This window comes from Lissotriton vulgaris, unplaced genomic scaffold, assembly GCF_964263255.1.
Source record: "Lissotriton vulgaris unplaced genomic scaffold, aLisVul1.2 SCAFFOLD_1201, whole genome shotgun sequence".
Lineage (NCBI taxonomy): Eukaryota > Metazoa > Chordata > Amphibia > Caudata > Salamandridae > Lissotriton > Lissotriton vulgaris.
Window position 1 is genome coordinate 531,038 of NW_028254650.1, and position 13,139 is coordinate 544,176.

Below are 13,139 nucleotides of genomic sequence, written 5' to 3' on the forward strand. Positions count from 1 at the left end.
CATTCATGACTGATTTACTCTGGGCACCTCCGGCCTTCATGCCAGCAGCTTGTCTATGTGCACGCTCTTCAGCTCTGGCAACCATTAACACTTGCTTCAGACTAAGAGTTTCTCTCAGCATTTGTTGTCTAATTGAATCTGACATGCATTGATCAATAACTCCAAGATGTATAGCTTCTACGTTATTAAATTCATTAAACTTACAGTGTTTGATGAGTGCGTCGAGTGTTTTCACAAGTTCATTGATGGCTTCACCTACCTTCTGTCATTCTTGACTGAAAATATATCTTTCATAATCTGCATTGGGCATTGGATTGAATTAGAGGTTCAAAGTTTCTTTAATCTGACAGCATGTGATTTCTTTGTCAGTTCGCGGCATCTTCCTTATGACTTCTTTTGCACCATCACCATCAAGATATTTGAGGTATTTGATCATCTTTTTGTCATCAGTCTCTTCAAGTGCATCAAGGAAATCGTCAAATGTTTCTATCCACACAATCCATCTCTCGCCAATATTTTTGCTTTTTGGCGGTATCGAAAGGTTGTGGTGATTTCAGGAATGCAGCAGGGTTGTAGACCAGTGTGGAACTTAATGACACTGCTTGTGGATCACTGTGACTTGGTTTTTGCAACTCATCTGTAAGGCTTTGTGACGTACTGGCCTCTGTATCATCCTTGATAAGGACAGGCAATGGGACCCCTTTCTTGGTCTCCATTGGAGAAGCAAACTGTTACAATGCTGATTGCCGCTCTCGGCTTTCTGCACCTTTGAAACATTTGAAGTTGTCCTGAGCCCCACTTGGCAGCTTTGATGGAGTGCTGCTTTGGATATGGACGGCTCTGCAAGAAAATCCAGAGGTGCTTTCTCTGAGGTCACTCTCTCCAGCGCTGTGGCATGATGACTCTCTGTACTCAGTACGGGTAAGCAAATAAACATTTCTTGTATTACTCAGCCTTAAAGCGTCTTTCTTTTGTCTGACACATGGTTGATCTCTGTCTCACAGTGCTCCTGTTCTATCATGCACTGTAGGGCTCTTTCAAAACCTGGTTACATCTGCCTATGGTGATATCACTGCATATGAATGTATGGCTTTGAGTTGTGTAGTAACGCAGTAACTCTTTGTACGGCCTACCCAGCAGGTTCTTGCCTGCCAATGTGTAGGATTCCCATGTGAAAGTTTCATTAACTTCAAATGCTTTACATGGAACTAGGGCTGCGCTTTGACTCCACATAAGCCAAATTGATTCTGCACTTCGATGGAGGCACACATGGCACACACAAGAAGTTTGCTGGATCACAACAAACTCTCTTGGAGAGCACTATCAATCTTCTGGTTACCTATCCCCTATCTCATTGCCAATTGTAGCATCATCCTCAGCCCAGGTACTCACCAATGACTACGCCCCACACAGAACTTTGCGTAACACGCCTTTATTCTTCTGTGTGCAACTGCGAACACAACATTCTAAATCAGTGTCATTGCATTCTGCTCTAACACTTACATCACAGCTCTAGGAGTCCATTTGGAGCCAAAAGGGTTCTGTCATTGCTAACTTGCAAGACGCTACTCATCAAATTATATTCATACAAAAATCCCTTTAGGCTCTCACTAGGCTCGCCAATGGATGGTCACACATACTTTTCTAATAATGCTGGTGTAGTATATGTGATCATCATCCTCAGCTCAGAAGCACTGCTGACATGCTCTGGCTTTCCAACTGGGGATGGACACACTTGTAAATGCTGATGCACATTTTATAGTGTAATGTGCAGCTCTAAAGTGCATGTTCACCCTTGGATCTCTTGGTGCTGAAATCGCAGAGGTTTATTGTTACCCAACTTAATTGTAGTCATTTTTGAAAGCCTGACCAGATCCCCGAGATTCAAACCTGTGAACATGAGATCATACACAGAATGATGCAGTAGATGCATTCGTTTACTGAGCCACCAGCTCAAAACCAATGGACTCATACCTTATACAAGCCCTTGTCTCGTACAGTTGGATCCATGTTTCAGTACAGTCAGTTTATTTACACAATCCTGCTCGATGTTACACTGGAATACAATGATAATATTCCTATTGATAGACGGGTATGTTCTCAGTCTCTTGTTATATGTCATCTCTGTTGAACAGTGTTGGAGGTGCCAGACCTTGCAGCTACTGACTCTAGCTTAAAGCTCTGGTTGATGCGTGTCTCTCTGACACCAACTTCATCTCTTTTGCTGCTCTGTCATCAGAATATTCAATGGTACTGACCCCTTTACTTCTGAGCCTCAGCTTGGTCACTTGCACCATCGCTTCTCGCTTAGTTGCAGGCAGGCCTACCCTTTTTCTTCTTCAGTCGTCACTGTAAGATCTCTATCCTGAGGGAGACTGGTGGCTGTTATAAGCCTGAGAGATTTCTGTAACACTGAGCTGCTTTTATGTAGGGCTGGAAAATCTCTGTTATTTAAAGTGCATCTCCATAGTCTGACCCTCTATGATCTTGATGTACTGTAGGATTGTTGTTTGAGCATTTCATATCTAAGTGGTCTGAAGGATAGTGTTCATGTATGAATCTTAGGCTTGAGTCATGATCTGAGATACCTGGGAAACTGCTTTTTAGTCCAACTGTGAAATTAGCATGACTTATGTAAACTTGAGGGAAACATCTGGTTCAATGAAGGTAAAACTGATAACATCTATGATAACCTCAACGTACTGTAATGGTACAGCAGTATTCAGTGGGGGGGACAAGTAGGCCACTACTATAACGTTGTTAAGGACAATGCATCTCTAATTGTGTCTGTCTGCCTAACACTCACTATGTAAATTACAGTTGAGTCTGCACGCACGCACGCACACACACACACACACACACACACACACACACACCCCCCTACCTACCTGACTGGAAGCTGGAACAGTGTTATAGAACCATGAGACTTTCGAAGTTTTTATTATTGTACTAGTTCGTAGAGTATGTAGTTAACATGAAACATTCCCGAAAGGGTTCCATTCCAATCCTTCTCTGTGCAAGTCTACTTTCTACCATTTCTATACTTGCCAGTCCTACTGTCTTAAAAGGCATGCACACACACGCACCCCCCCATGCTGAACAGCCACACTGATTACACTGTCAATTCTGCCATCGCAGACCTACAGAAGGCTCTCTCGAAAGTAGTGAAGAATTTGCTTTGTCGTGGGGTCAGATCAATCAATCATTTAGCAGCAACAAGGTTATTAATGTGGACGATGATGAAAGCGCTTCACAACACTGTCAAACTTGAGCTACTAAAGGATATTATCTATATGTCACAGGTATCTCACAGGTATCTCCAGAAATGGTAGCAAAATGCATGCTTGACTGCATTTAGGCACATATTTTCTTCTACACTCATGCACAGGTACAGCAACAGAATATTGGTGGAAGTCAGAGCAGCCTGGGGCAAAATCAAAGAAGCAGACTGGCTCAGCGCTCTCAACAATGATGAACCTAGCCCCACAGATGGACATCACCAACTTTAACAACTGGATCAAGAACTCCGCGAACTCCTCCCTCGCATCCATCAAACCCAACAAGTATTGTAGATCAAACAAGTAAAGCAGCTGGTACATGGATGGCCTCCGAGACACCAAATGACTCTGTAAACAGCTAGAAAGGAAACGGAGAGCCAGCCCCTACACCACAGAGAGAACTACTTACAAGTCCGCACTCAGACACAATCACCAGCAAATAAGAGACACCAAAAAAAAGCGCTAATGAACCGCGTCAAAGGAAGCTTCAAAAGTTTCAAAGAAATCTTCTTTATTGTCAAAGATTTCACCTCACCAACTGCCAACAACATTGCTGCCTCCCAACAACTCTGTAACAACCTATCCAACTTCATCCATAGCAAAATGCAAACATCTACAGCAACTTTTCACACCAATCCAACCCCAGAGAACTCATTGCTAACCTACCCACCACCGATGAAGATGGCCAATTGTCTGAATGGAAACCCCTGCCAGAAAGAACACAGTGGCAATCGAGCAGACTATCCACTCAGGTGCCCCAAAAGACCCACGCCCCGCAGCATCTACAACCTTGGAACATCATCAGTTAGCACCAACCTGACCCACATCATCAACTCCGTCACATCCTCACTTTTCTGGATGAATGAAAACTTGCAGAAATCAGCACCTTCCTGAAGAAGACCACAGCCAATCCCAATCTCCCTGCTCCCCTCTTCAGCCAAAGTGATTGAGAGGGCCAACAGCAAGCAACTCGCAGCCTAACTCAAATTTCACCATCTTCTAGATAACACTCAATCAGGATTCAGAATGAACCACAGCATTGAAGCGTCACTCATCACAGCCACTGTCGGCATTCAAAACATCCTGGACCAAGGAGAAACAGTGGCCCTTATTCTGTTTGACCTCTCAGCAGCCTTCAACACTATCTCCCACAGCACCCTAATTAGAAGACTCCACGAGATTGGCATACAAGGATCCACTTTCAAATGGTTCTGTTCCTTCCTCACAGGAAGAACCCAAATGGTCAGGCTGCCACCCTTCACAACAGAGACCAAGAAACTGATACGCTGTGTCCCACAGGGATCATCCCTCAGCCACAACCTTTTCAACATATACATGACACAGCTTTCCAACATCATCCGATCATAAACCATCACCGAATGCCGATGACACCCAACTCATTCTCTCCCTGATGGACAAGACAAAAGCCACCAGAATCAATCTCACCAACTGCACAGCCATGGTAGAAGACTGGATACGAGCCAACTACCTGAAGCTCAACTTCGACAAGACCAAAGTACTAGTCTTTGGCAACAAGACTTCCCCAGGTGATTCCACTTGGTGCCCGTCGGAGCTAGGACCAACACCCATGCCCGCATTCCATGCCAGAAATCTAGGGAAGATCCTATTCGACAAGCTCAACATGACTGCTCAAGTCAATGCAGTGTGTACATCCTGCGTCCACATCCTATACATGTGGAGAAGGATTTTCAAGTGGTTGCCTCAGAACACAAGATGAACTGTCATGCAAGCACTTATCACCGGCAGGCTGAACTTTGGCAACAGTGTCTATGTCGGAATCTCCAAGCAACTCCTTCACAAACCTTAGACTATTCAGAACACTGCGTCAAGACTCATACTTGATTTCCTATGCTGAACCCACATCACACCGCCAATCGTGGCTGCTCCTGCAAACCAGTAGAGGGGCGGGGAGGGGGGAAAGGGGGAAAGAAGGGGTGGTAAAAAAAAAAAAAAATCACTTACCTGCTGGCTGGCCGCCACCTCTCTTCTATCCTCTCGTCCTCTTCCTGGCTTCTGTTGGAGCACGAAACACCCAGGCTCCCCTAAGCCAATCACAACTCTGCAATGCAGCATTGGGATTGTGTGCAATAATGTGTGCAAAATGGGTTTCAGTTTATATTTATTCCTTGCCCACCACCAAGTAAAATGTCTTGATTTGTTTTGATCCTATTAAAGACTTTGTTTCAATGACACTTCACGCAAAAAATCGAATCACTTTTGCTCTCCCAACTGCTGATATATTTTGAAATATTTGGACAGTTCATTTACAGGTATTTTCATTTTGTGGTGTAGAAAAAATGACATCCTACAGCCTTTCCTTTTACCATCCATTATCCAGCAAGATTGTCACATGGTTGACTTAACAAAATGCTCTCACTTTGCACTCAAAGAATGGTGAACACCAATCTCCATGCTAAAAGAAGAATCAGGATTTGGTGAGAGGACACAGCCTGACTTTTGACCTCTGTCTTTAAAGGCATAGCTAATGAGACAACATAAAAGCAAAATTTACAGTCATCTTTATTGCTCATTCACCTTCTGAACTCCCTACTTCCAGCACCTATGCATAGGAGCATGGACAAAAGCATGAAAAGACCATAACTGGCCCTCACATACAATATCAAACACTACTCATGAAGCCAACTAAGATGAGGGTTTTAGTGCATAGGCAGTCTAGGCGCTCAGCAAATTTGCGTTCCATGTGTCGGGGTAAACTAGTGGGTATGGTGCTGACCAGGAAGGGGAGACTCTTATGACCCCTCAATGTGTATAGGGAAGACCTTACATCAAAACAGTGTAGCTAAATCCTGTGCACACATACATAATAAAACAAGTAAATATAAGTGTTGACGTAAGCAATATGTACAGAGTTCTTGAGTATTGCTGAATATTCTTTATTCTGGTGAAAACACAACCAGCCGAAACGTGTTTCGTCAGGGAAAAGTAGTCCCACAACTCTTCAGGGCTGTAGAAAGTTGTGTGAACTTGGTAAAGTCCCAAGGCCGGTGATAATTCCAACCCGGCTGGGCACGCTTATTACAAGGTAGGAATTCAAAGCAGAAAGAATTGAAGCGTCTGTAAAGAATCTTAGTGATGCATCGTATGCAGAAAGCCGGTGATAATTCCAACCCAACCGTCCTAATGCGTGTTCAATGATAAATTGCGAGTCAATAATGGTAATCTTTGTTTAAAATATCACAATCAATAGGTGCCGTGGGTAGGGGATAAGTTAAGTCCCACTTTAAATAGATTATAATGTTGCGGAGTGCTTAATCCAATTTATGGGGTCTGTGTCAGAATGAAGGTATAGTAGGGGCATGACACGTGTGCGTGTCACCCATGTACTTAGGTAGAAGACAACTCGCGCGTCCTTGTGGCCCGGGTTGGAATTATCACCGGCCTTGGGACTTTACCAAGTTCACATAACTTTCTACAGCCCTGAAGAGTCATGGGACTACTTTTCCCTGACAAAACACGTGTCGGCTGGTTGCGTTTTCACCACAATAAAGAACATTCAGCAATACTCAAGAACTCTGTACATATTGCTTACGTCAACACTTATATTTACTTGTTTTATTATGTATGTGTTCACAGGATTTAGCTATACTACTCATAAAGCCCACATGACAGACACACTCTCGTCCTTCCATGGCACTCCCACAGAATAATGTACTACTCGTACGCAAATGCACTCTGCTCCTCTTCAGGGGTATAAAGCGCTATTAAGTTGCAATTGCAATACAAATAAAAAAACAGGGTTCTGTCTGTGCTGCCCTCCTCCTGAAAATTGCTAGTTCTTCGTGTACATGTGGCTTTATGAATGAATGGATAGATTACATTTTACAGCAAAGCACTTCTCTGGGACCACCCTTGTACAAGACCTAGCCGGATAAATTGAGCCCATTCTCTCTTGTTCCAGTATATCGGATTGCCCAAAAAGCTTTAATGATGCAGCAGCTGGCCCCGTGCTACTCTTCCCCCATGCCCCACCCTCAGCCCATCTTGTCCGACCCACCAACGCTCCTGGCTATAAGACTTTACTAGCTGGAATTTCAGCAAAGTGAACCTTCTAAATTGATAACTGACATCTCTAATTTCAGCTGCTTTGAAGGAAAGTAAACGTTAAACACATGTTTCGAACAAGCAATAAAATCTCCGACCTGTGCTACTGAAACATGGCTGCCAATGAGGACGGGGCCTTGATGCTGTTCGAGGCTCAGGATGCGAATGGTCGGACACATGTTCCAGGTAGTGCTATAATTTCATTGGCAAGAGCTGGTCAGAGTCAGTCACATGGCACACGTATGAGTTAAAAAGGGCCAAGGACGAAGCCAGGCACGTCAGGCAGAGGCATGGCCCTAACATAGGCCTCTTTGATGTGTAGGTGAAGGGGATGGAAAGCCTTCATGGTAGTGCCAGGAGCGTAGCTTAGTCAGCTAGATTCCGGGGTAGATGAGGACTGAGGAACCGAGATTTCCCAACCATTACTGACATTGAAATAGCAAAATGTCTGAAAATAGACTTACATTAAAAAGTCTTTCTTCACCATATAAGAGACATCATCCGGTCACCAGAATCCATTTAATGGGAGGGGGGGGGGGGTGTCTCACCTCCAAACAACCACCCTGGAGTTATGCTCCTGGGTAGTGAACAGGTACCCAGGAAAAAAAATTAAGATGTGGTGCACGTGTACTCTCTCTTTGTGCTAGTGCACTTGGGGCAGCCTACCCTACTTGTACCATGGTGCTCGGTTGCCCCCATTGTAGTCAGAACAGTTTTTTGTGTAGGAAGGTGTGAAATCAAGTTGGACCCTAGACACACTTTCCAAAAGCCATGGGACAGGAGTGACCACAAGGCAAAGGACAAGATGTAGTCACAGATACACACACACACACACACACACCCACCCCCACACACACCCACACACACACACACACACACCCACACACACCCGCTCACGCACATCCATTAGGTAGAAGAAAAAGGTTCTGCTGTGCTGAGATATGCAGAAAGAAGAAGATTACCTCCATGTACCTTCAGGCCGCCTGTCATGACTACAACAGGTAGGGACCCTACAAAAGGGATCCCTTCCTGCACAGAAACTATCCTAAGACGCGTATTCCTCTTTGTGTGTGTTCTGCACAATGCAGCACACATGCAAAGAGGAAGTAATGAGAAGAAATACAAATATTTCTCCACATTTTGCTAGCCCCTTGATGCAAACCCAGGTTTACTAACCTTAGTAAATCTAGGTTTGCATCGAAATTCATGGGTGAATGGATGAGAACGCCCATGCTCCACCCACGGATTGCTTCTGTGAGGCAAGGTACAAACATGAGGGCCTCTAGTCTACACTCTCGCTTGATATGGCCGATTAACCTTCTGAGAGAAAATTATTTAGCTGAACTTCAGTGTAGACGGAAAAGAACTTGCATTTCTATTTGTTGCGCTTCATGTTGCCACTTACCAAAGCACTGAATAATTTCATGACAGGGTCATCCTGCTTTTCTTGGTTTTTACACATGTTTAAGTGGCTTAATTATAGGTGATAAAGCCAGTGCTGGTGCTGGATGATTTTTTTTGTATATCTTTCTGCAACACCTCAGCTGCAGATAATATATATCAAAGCTAAACCGTTTGTATCAACATACATTTTTATAAGTGAGAGATTTGGTGAGGTGGCCTGATGATACTTTCAGTTCTAGCTGCGTAAAGCCACTGTCAAGGTCGAATTTTATGTCTTTCAGCTGGTGTTCTATGACCAGAGTGCAGGAGTCATGATAATGCTCATTTTGGATTGCAGGCAGTCAGAGCCCAAGATAACAAGCTAACAGCAGATCAGAAGCTCATCAAGCACCCAGTACCTGCAGGAGGTTGGATACAATGGATGATAAATTCACCACAATGTCCTTTGTGGGACCACACAGTACAAAACTGGACTTTGCAGGGAATGGGTGATTTTACATGCGTAAAAAGTGTTAGCCGAAAGTCTGCAGAGAGAGCTCTCTCTCACCCACTCCTCAACATTATCCAGTATGAACTCTGCAAGTGTGAGCACTGGAGTGGGCTCCCCTTGAACCATATGCAGGTATGAAGTGTTTAGCGTAATCTCCAGAGGGCGCTCTTGCTCATCCTCGTGACAGCATGATATATCCTACATGCATGATGTGTTAGTTGAATTCAAGATGTGTAATTTTATGCAACCAAGAGAGAAATTCCCTCTCAACCCTATGCCTATATGTTAGATATGGGGGTCTCTCGGCAGTGGCATGCACCCTATACAAGTAGGGACCCTTCCTTCTAGTCAAGGTAAGGGAGTTACACACCCAAGATAATCCCTGCTCACCCCCTTGATAGCTTGGCACGAGTAGTCAGGATTATCTCAGAGGCAATGTGTAAAGCATTTGTTAATAAACACACTGTAGCACAGTGAAAACACTACAAATGGACACCACACCAGTTTAGAAAAGTAACCAATCTTTATCTATGTTAAGCAAGACGAAAACGACAAAAATCCAACATACACAATTCAAGATATCACTTTTAAAAGGTTTAAAATAGTTCAGTCCATATAAAACTATGGATGTTTCACTTTTAGCACAATGTACCTGGGATGCATCAAAATCAAAGATGGCAACAGGTGCAGGAGAGGTGAGGTGGTGGAAAGCAAGCAAAGCGATGCGTTGGTTCCTTACATGCAGGGAAGGTACTACGTCACTTCGTGACATGCAGGGAATGTGATGCGTTGTTTCCTTGCTCCCAGAGGAGGTGATGCATTGGTTCCTTACTGTGAGAGGAGGTGATGCGCCGGTTTCTTACTGCGAGGGGAGGGGAAGTGATGCGTAGTTTCTCTGGACACGCAGTCTCAGTTCCTTACTGAAGCCCAGTATTGATGTAACACATCAAAGCAACACGCTCGGGTTCATGTGACAGTGGCAAAACAGGTGCTGCATTGATTCTCCTAGCAGCAAGCAGGTGATGTGTCGAATCTTCATCCCCACAGCAGGGCCTGCATCGGAGTGGGTGTCTTGGATCTCGGAGACACGGTGCTCGGGACTTGTGCTGTGGTGATTTTCGGGCTGCTAGGCAGGCACTGCATTGATTCTTCGGCTGCACCGCTGCAATTCGTTGGTTTTTCAACTGCACAGCAAACTTGCAGTGGGAAAAACAGGTGCTGAAGACCTGTGCGTGGATTCTCTTCCTCTCATGGGGCAGATGCCACCTGGAAGGGCCCAGAACTGGAATTTGCACCACTTGGCAGAACAATTCAGGGACTGCGGATTCATTCTTTGATGGCCCTGAGGCTTCCAACAGTCACACACAAGCCCTTGGAGACCCTTAATAAGATTAGCAGGATATAAAAGCAAAGTCCAGTCCTTGTACTTCTCCAGGACAGAAGCAGCAAGCAGTAGGCCAGTACAACACAGCAACAAGCAGATTGGTGGTCTTCCTCCTTAGCTGCTCCAGCTTCTTTTTGGCAAAATCTCCACTTAGACCAGAAGAGTTCTAAAAATGCGGGGTTTTAGGTCCATATTTATACCCCTTTTGGCCTTTGAAGTAGGCATACTTCAAAGGATGGTCTTTGTAGAGCACAGATCCTGCCTTGCCCTGTCCTGGCTCCAGCCACACTACATAGGGGAGGAGACAGCTATTTGAGAGGACAGACACAGCCCTATTCAGGTGTCAGTGACAACTCCTTCCACCAGGAATATCGGTCAGACGTTGTGTGACTGTCTAGAGTGAATGCACAAGCAGCCCAACAGCCAGTCTAAACCAGATGTTGATTCCACAGACAGGCAGAGGCGCAGAATGGTAAAGCAAGAAAATGCCCACTTTCTAAAAGTTTAACATAAACGGGCGTGATCCTGTTGAGGTGTACATGGGGCTGGGAAGCAAAAGACACATAATTGAGGGACAGAATGCAGAACAAATCAAAACATTCATCCCCAGTCAAGAGATCTGGGTTCAATACATCATTCTTTTTCTCACCATGCCACCCCAGTTTAGACCTGGCCATATGCAAATCAGTCTTGACCCTGTCTTTCATGGGAACAGTCCAGCCCGAACTGCTAAGCCAGGTCCTCCATGGACCGGAAACGAGCATCCTAGGACCGGTTTTGGAGTTTCACCCCTCTTCAGCCAGGATAGCTTGAATCCAGTGACACAGTGAGCCCGGGACCCACGTCGGGGCGTACCAGGCGCACCTAGGGCGAGGAATAAAAAGATACACAATTGATGGACGGAATGCAGCACAAATCAAAACATTCACCCCCAGTCAAGAGCTCTGGGATAAATCCATCATTCTTTTGCTCACCATGCCAGCCCAGTTTAGACCTGGCCATATGCAAATCAGTCTTGACCCTGTGCCTCATGGGAACAGTCCAGCACGAACTGCTAAGACAGGTCCTCCCTGGACCGGAAACAAACAACATTTGATTTACAGGTACTGGGCACACACAGTGCACTTTACTAGGGACTTACCAGTGAATAAAATATGCATGCCAATCATGGATAACCAATCCATTCATTCATGAAATCTTTATTTCAGCATTTTTGCCATAAAAGAGTGCAGAAGTAAAACAATGAAGTAAAAAGGAAAGATACATTGAATACATTGGGATAGACACAATAAATTCATACAGAATGTAATGTACATGTTTACAATACAAGTCTTATAAATATTTAGTCCTTAGCATTCATTTGCAATTAAATGCCCTCGCTTAATCCACATGGCTAGCAAGTACTTAGAAAGTGCAAATACAATGTGTCAAGAAGTATCAGTTTTTAAAACTCTAAAAGCATGTGTGCAGTGTACAAAATCCATATTTTTGCACAAGGGTACTAGCCAATACTTCCTGGGTTTGCTGTAAACTGGACAGAAGAAGAGCACATGGAGTTCATCCTCTGTATCACAGCTACATCCTGGGCAAGATTTATTAGTGAAGGCTGACCATTTGCCTGTGAAAGCTCTTAGGGGTAGTCAAGTCAAGTCAAGTCAAAGGATTTATATAGCGCACTACATACCCAGAGGGTCTCAAGGCGCTTAAGGAGGGGTGGGGAATTACTTGTCAAATATCCACGTTTTAAGTTGCTTTCTGAATGCTAGGTGGTTCTGGGTAAGGCGAAGGTAGGTGGGAAGTGAGTTCCAGGTTTTAGCTGCCAGGTAGGAGAAGGATCTACCTCCCATGGTGGTCTTGTTGATGCGAGGTACAGTGGCAAGGGCTTGGTTGGAAGAGCGAAGCTGGCGGGAGGGGGTGCAGAAGGACAGTCTTGTGTTGAGGCATTCTGGTCCGATTTCGTAGAGTGCTTTGTGTGCGTGGGTTAGGAGCCGGAAAGTGATCCTCTTATTGACGGGAAGCCAGTGGAGGTTTTTCAGGTGACCAGAGATATGTTCTTTACGCGGGATGTCTAATATGAGCCTGGCTGAGGCGTTTTGGATTCGTTGGAGTTTTTTCTGGAGTTTAGCGGTAGTCCCGGCGTAGAGGGTGTTTCCATAGTCCAGTCGGCTCGTGACCAGAGCGTGGGTGACCGTTTTCCTAGTTTCGGTGGGGATCCAACGGAATGTTTTTTTGAGCATGCGAAGAATGTTGAAGCAGGATGAGGAGACGGCGTTGATTTGTCTGTTCATTGAAAGTGAGGAATCCAGGATGACGCCCAGGTTCCGTGCGTGGTCTGTCGGGATGGGTGCTTTTCCAAGGGCTTCTGGCCACCAAGAGTCGTCCCATGCGGAGGGGGAGGTACCTAAGATGAGGACTTCTGTTTTGTCAGAGTTCAGTTTCAGACGGCTGTGTTTCATCCATTCGGCTACTTCTTTCATTCCTTCGTGTAGGTTAGTTTTGG